At 39.1% G+C, this 6793-nt stretch overlaps 1 pseudogene; it reads right to left on the reverse strand.

The window, feature by feature from the left end:
- Positions 1 to 4729: 4729 nt before the first annotated feature.
- On the reverse strand, positions 4730 to 6575 carry LOC131238974 (aquaporin PIP1-2-like; annotated as a pseudogene).
- Positions 6576 to 6793: the final 218 nt, after the last annotated feature.

Here is a 6793-nt window from a genome sequence, read left to right on the forward strand (position 1 = left end):
CTTGAAATCATAATTTGGACAGTTTAATTTGACTTATATTCCACATATGCAATTTCTAAATGCCCGCATATCATCCATTACATTATGCCAGAGTATTCAAGATTCCTATTTGCTGTTGTCACTCGTTACTACTGCTTTCAATCATGTCCAAAAAATATTCTTTCATTTTTAATCCATGTCTGGGTCTTATGGTTCTTGTTTGTACGGCATCACGTGAGGTTAGGTTCATCTGCATGCTCTCTGGAGTACATAGCTTAGGTGGACCGTACTATACGATACCATCCATGAAATTAGGGTTGAGGAGGTGGGCCATCTTCATCCACCTTAAAAGGGAAACTAAAACTAGGTGGACTTTGGAGCTTTTATTTACTTTGAATGCACATGGTAGATGATACCATAAATAGTGCTAGAGACCCAGATATTATCTAGTGTGTCAATGTATTGAAGTCTTCCCATACACCTAGTTGTATTTGGATGTGCTCTTCATCCACGTTGCCCATCTCGAACGTCCATTTTGTCTGGAGATCTTTTCATAGGCTGATTAGATGATCCAAACCATTCAGTCATCTTTTCATAGGCTGATTAGATGATCCAAACCATTCAGTCAGTTGCATGCCAAAGTGAATGGACAGGATCGTTCATAAAAGATAGGTCATTCTCGGATGTTTAGATCTAGTTGGTGTGATCTTGCACAATAAGGGACCCAACAGACGGTTTAGATCGGGGAGATACATCGAAGGGACTATTTGGGAGTGGATTTGGAACCCCTAAATTGGAACCCCTGGATTTGAAATCCTCTTGTTGTGTTTGGCACCCTCGGAATCCCTTGTAATCAAATGTAGGTATGTTTAGTATATTTATAAGTTTGAATTTAATTACTAAATCAACTTTAATATCTCTAATTAGTTTATGTATGTAATGTTTGACATGATGATTGTAATAAGCCCTTTGAAATATATACTTTACCCAAAAATGATGAAATTCTAAGTTTGGGATGGACCATAAGCACAAGATCACATCCAAGTGACTAACCAAAGATTTTTAACCGTTGATTTACATGGACAATGTTTGGACAGCACGGATCATCGTATTAAAGTAATTATGATGATGCAATTGATTATCCAATTGTTTTGAGATATCATCAGTGGACTATCTATCCAATAGATTAATAGCCTATTGACACACACGTTACACATGCAACTCTTGGAAGGATTTTAAATGTAATCCAAGCTTTCACCTGGGATTTCAAACCGCCTCTTTGAAGGAATTTAAAACCCCTGTACTTGCCAACCCCCAATTTCTTTATGTGCCAAGTATACTAGGGGATTTGAAATCCCCTCAAAACCCCCCAAATCCATGGTGCCAAACGACCCCAGAGTCTACTTGATCAATTCTCCTGTAAACAAGATGTTGATGCATGAGAGCTTCCATAGGTCCTGGTAAATCTCCCCACATTAATTGTGTAAATGGAATAGCTGGGCTCAGCCCGGCCCACTAGTTAACGATCAGACCTAGGCTAGAGCCCATCTGTATAGTGTTGAATAGTTTGGATAAGGCTTGCTCAAAGTGGGCTAGTCCATTTAAGCATGGCCTACTTGGGCCACCCGACACGGTCAAGTCCCATCCAGTCTGGCACTGTGAGTCGTCGAAAATATGCTTGACTCAGCTGAGTCATTCCAAGTTGCCAAATCCAGTCCATGTATTGCCCATGCCGGGGATTAGCAAGGGATTCTTGACTCAGAGCTTTTGTAGTTTTGCAATAGGCCCAGTTTGGGTTGGGGTTGGGGGTAGCCCGAGTTTGACATTTCACTAAAAAGACCAAGATTTCTGGCCAAATCTGAGCCACAACCCATTATCCTATGGTCTGATCCAAACCTGACATGGCCACACTTGGGTTAGAATACGTGGCTAAAGATGTGTAGGACATGGCACGGATACATTCCTAGCATGGTTTGATCAAAAGAAGGTGAATAGTAAATTGGCTATAACTTTTGATCCAGGTATTATATATTATAATAGGACACACAACCTATCAATCTTTACTGTAATGGGGCATCCGAGGTGAATTGGCCTAGTGGGTCGCATATGTCAGTTTTGTCAGAAAACACGCGCTTTCAACTTAAAAATAAAAAATTAAGAAAAAAAGTTATATTTTTTAGTAATTTCGATTTTTGTAATATATATTTATTTTTAGAGTTTTAAATTTTCTTCTTTTTAAAAAATAACTTTTAATCATGCTAAGACTCTTCTAGTAAAAATTTATTTAGACTTTTTATTAGAGTTAGAATTTTATTATTTTTGTAATTATGAATTTTGATTTAGTGTTTTTTCTTTATTAATAGTGTAACAGAGACATATATACATTACATAATTATCAATCAATTTATTTTCAAATTTATTAGAATTTCTTTCTATTTTTCCTTGTGGATTGGAAGAATCTATGTGAGGAGTTCAAAAAGTCTCCATGAATTCAGAGTAATTATCCCATGAGGAAGACTGTGCTAACCCAATTAGTGGATACGACATACATACGTACATGTGTCGTGTGTATGCATCTATACTCATCATTGGTTAATTTGTTTTCAAGTATTAATCCTGGTTTGGATTGGGTCATCTGGCCCATCCCATTGATAAGTTGTACATTCGACTGGGTTAGGGTTCAACCCAACACAGATCCATTAACTTAAATGGGTCAGATTTTATAACTCAAGACCAACCTGCTATTCTTCACCCAAACCGGCCTCACAAACTGTATCACATAAGGCCTGTTTGGGCAAACGGCTTTGGGTGTATTAAAGGGGATTAGGTGGAATATGATTGTCAAATCCCTCCTACCCTACCCCTCTGCCTGTTTGGGCGGCGTCGTCTGCAGGAAGTCGTCTGTCCTTCGCTGTATTCGCTGGAGATATGGAGGGATTGCGAAATCCCTCCTTGGATTCGTCGCCGGCTCTCTCACATCGAGCCCATCCCTCTGCGATTTCACAGTCCATCATATGGACGACGGATGAGATTTCTCAATCCCTCGCGCTAGCGGGAGAGAGGGTATGGCGGGAGAGATGATAGGCCAGAGGTTTTTGACGCGAAATTGATGTTATATAGATGGATGCATGTTCGTCACGGAGCTTGCTGGGTAGAGAGGTATTGCAAGGGCGCGCTGCCGGAGAAGTGATTATGAGGTAGGTTTTCCCAAAATCCCTTTCCAGATTCTGTCTGTTCTTATAAGAGGGAGGGTTAGATAGAACGTGCATCCTAGAGCTTAATCTCCCCCAAACTCACCGACCAACAGGGCCTCTAAGATCATTGTCTCAGGGTTTCCTCCCATCTATTTCGTACTTGAATGGTGAGGCCCCAATAGGTACATGTTGTGGGTGATCAGGTATTGAGGATGAAAATCGTCTATATGGCCCTCTCACGAAAGTGGTTTGTGCATACGATCTTAATCACTTCTTTTCTTGGTTTACATGGCAGAGCTGTGGCCGACGGGATCTCGACGCTGTGGTGTTCTCCTACTTCGCAATCCAGGTACCTCATACCAATCATCTTCATTAATTAAAGTGTGGTGGTGTATTGATATTTTCATCGTCCTGTTTATCTATTTACTGAGGTTTTCATAAAATAGATGGTATTACAGCTTCCATTTTCATAAAATGAATGGTATTATCCTTTTTCATAATTACTTAGAAGACATGCCGTACATGATTCACATTCACTTTGGGGCAAATTTCTGAGGGAAAATCTGGGTATGCAAATCCCCTTGGGTTTCAATTTGTTTGCATATGCTGAAAAGTTTAAATGTTTAGTTTCATGTCTTCGAAAATCGATCAGCCTGTAATTGAAATTTGCATAGTATTTTACATGTTAACGGTCTTTATACCTGTAAAACAGCTTCTGTAGTTGGTGTATGTTATTCGTAGAAAATGATTTCATTCGTTGGGGTTAACCAATGCCCAAATCTGTTTGGATGTGTTTATATTTATAAGCTGCATAGGGCATTTCAAACTACTTTATTCCTTCTCTTTTTTTGTTTGGAAGAAACTGTTATTCAACATTCATCACTGTTTATACATTTTTAAAAAATTGACCAGAAATGATAGGTGCTTATTCTACAACAATTATGTGGCACATCGTATTGTTGATGGGAAAAGGATTTCATGCCCATGTGTTCTTATAAAATTTTGTTCCATAAAATGCTCGCTTGATTCACGCAAATGTCTTCAATGGTTGGAGATGCAAGAGCATGAATTTCTTGATGCTGATTAGTGGGGTACTAATGCTGCTGGATCATTGTGTGTGTATGATTTTTGTGCATGTGTGGACCTAAAAGATCATGGTTCACTGAATCATAGGCCTGATTTTTATAAAATGAAAAACTACATGTCACTTAATCATAGGCCCCATCAGTGTACTAAGTTTTTGGTGAGAGCATCTATGCCACCATTAGATCCACCTTATGGAAAGATGGGATACTATACTTATCTGTCACAGTGGCATGTGAGAGGGGCCTAGATGGGTGTACATTGTAGAGGCAAGCAATCTTAGCGAATGTACCAAAATATTATTTTTTAATGTTAGTAGACAGGAAGATGATGAGTGATAACCATGACTTTCTTGGAAAGTGACTCATTGATTTTAATGAACTTGCATATGGGTTGTAACCATGACTTTCTTGAAAAAAGAGTAGTTGATTGTTTTTTTTTTCTCTTTTGGCAACAAAGTAGACATCACAACCTTCTTAATTTCCCCATATAATCATCATTCTTCATCAACACCACACATCATCCATCCAAAATGAAAGAAAATACACAAGGAAAATTCAAAAGAAAGAAAACCCAAGAAGAGAGTGATATGATGATGATAGAGAATCTAGCATCTAGCTTTGAATGGGATTGCCTTTATCACAATCTGATGGTACACTGCAGCAGGTGCTGCTCCAATGAAAGGGCCCACCTAGAATATCCAATGATCATCCCAAGCATGGCCCTTGTTGAAGATGATGGCAGCTCTAAGACTCCTGGTTGGGTTGATGCTAGTTCCAGTGATGGGGATTGTAGCCAAGTGCACCAGGAACACTGCAAACCCAATTGGAAGTGGTGCAAGGATAGGCACAAGAGAATCTCTGGCATTTCTCTTGGCATCAGTAGCAGAGAAGACAGTGTAAACAAGCACAAAGGTGCCTATAACCTCTGCACATCAACCATCTCCCTTGGTGTAGCCATGGTTCACAACATTCGCTCCCCCACCCAGTAACTGGTAACGGTTCTTTCTGAACCCTTTAGCCACACCAGCCCCACAGATTGCTCCCAAGCACTGCATCACCATGTAGAAAATAGCCCTTATCAGGGACAGCTTCCTGGCCAGCAGCAGCCCAAAGGTCACAGCTGAGTTTGTGTCCACCTGAAATCCCAGCCATACAGTAGACCAAGGCAAAGATCATGCCACCAAAGGTGGATGGATTACCCTGAATTCCCACACTGGCACACACGTTAGGTGCCCTTTTGACACCCATGATAGTGAGGATGGTGATGTAGAGGAATAGGAAGGTAGCAATGAACACTGCAATCCTAGTCCTCCAAAATGACCATGATTTGAGCTCACAAGGCTCAAACAAGGGTGCTGGTGGTGGTTCCTTGTAGTCTTTGTCTTGGCTCTGTGCTAATGTCCCTATGGGTTGTCTTTCTGAGAACTTGTTGGCTCAACATCTTTTTATTCTAGAATAGTTCCTTCTGCATACAGAAGGGTATTGTCATTGAACTAGAAGCATTTTTGAGTTTCTAAAGTAGATGCATTTGAGTTTCTAAACTAGATGCATTTTTTTGTGTGATCATCTAATTTCATTGAGTATAATACAGATCCTGTACTTGTCACAGGTAAGAGAATTCTGCTTTCATGCATTGTGATTTTAATTTATAACATTGACAGATAGATACACTTTTTTAACATACATTATAATATAGATCATGTACTTGCCACAGGTACTGTCATACACTTTTTTAACATTTTGATTATATTTTAGTTATTATAGTAATTCACATAGAATTGGATTTTGATTGTGGAGATTCTTTTTGAATTGTTAGATGTCCATGTGATGATTCTGTTCAGGAACTGCAAAATTTCGCAGAGTTTTTGTGGTTGGAACTTGACTCTGTTTATTGGCAATTCCATTTGGGTTTTCTTTTCTTCTTGTGATGAATGTTTTTTTTTTTTTAGCCCCCAAGATTTTAGAATCAGTGTATGTAAAGCGTGTAATCTAAATAAGTAAACTAGATTGTCACGTCAAAGAAAAACCTTCTACATTTCCTTTCTTTTCCCATTGATTCCCTGTATCCAAACATGGCCTTAAGGTTACTTGGGATTGGGTTCCAATTTTGAAGAAAAAAATGCAAACATCTTAATACTTAGAGAAGAATGATGCAAAACAGCAGTAGGATCCAGATTTTCGAGCTGGAACCTGATAGAAATGCTGCAATAGGACCCAGAATTGACATACTGGAACCTGATGGAAATGCAGCAGTAGGATCCAAATTGAGAAAATGGAACCTAGTGGAAACCTTGAAGGCTACAATATTAAACTCCATCCCATTATGACATTAATAAGTTCTGGAACACCAAGTCTCATAATGTACAGCTCCATAATAACAGTTTTTTTTTTGAAGGGTTAAATACACACACACTCTCACATCTATGCACCAGATGGGTTCTAGAACCCATTGACTTCAGAGTTGAAACACACAGCTCTATAATAATAGTTGATTGATTGACAATATAAGCTCGTGTCATTTATCATCAACATGTT

Source organism: Magnolia sinica, chromosome 3 (assembly GCF_029962835.1).
Source record: "Magnolia sinica isolate HGM2019 chromosome 3, MsV1, whole genome shotgun sequence".
NCBI lineage: Eukaryota > Viridiplantae > Streptophyta > Magnoliopsida > Magnoliales > Magnoliaceae > Magnolia > Magnolia sinica.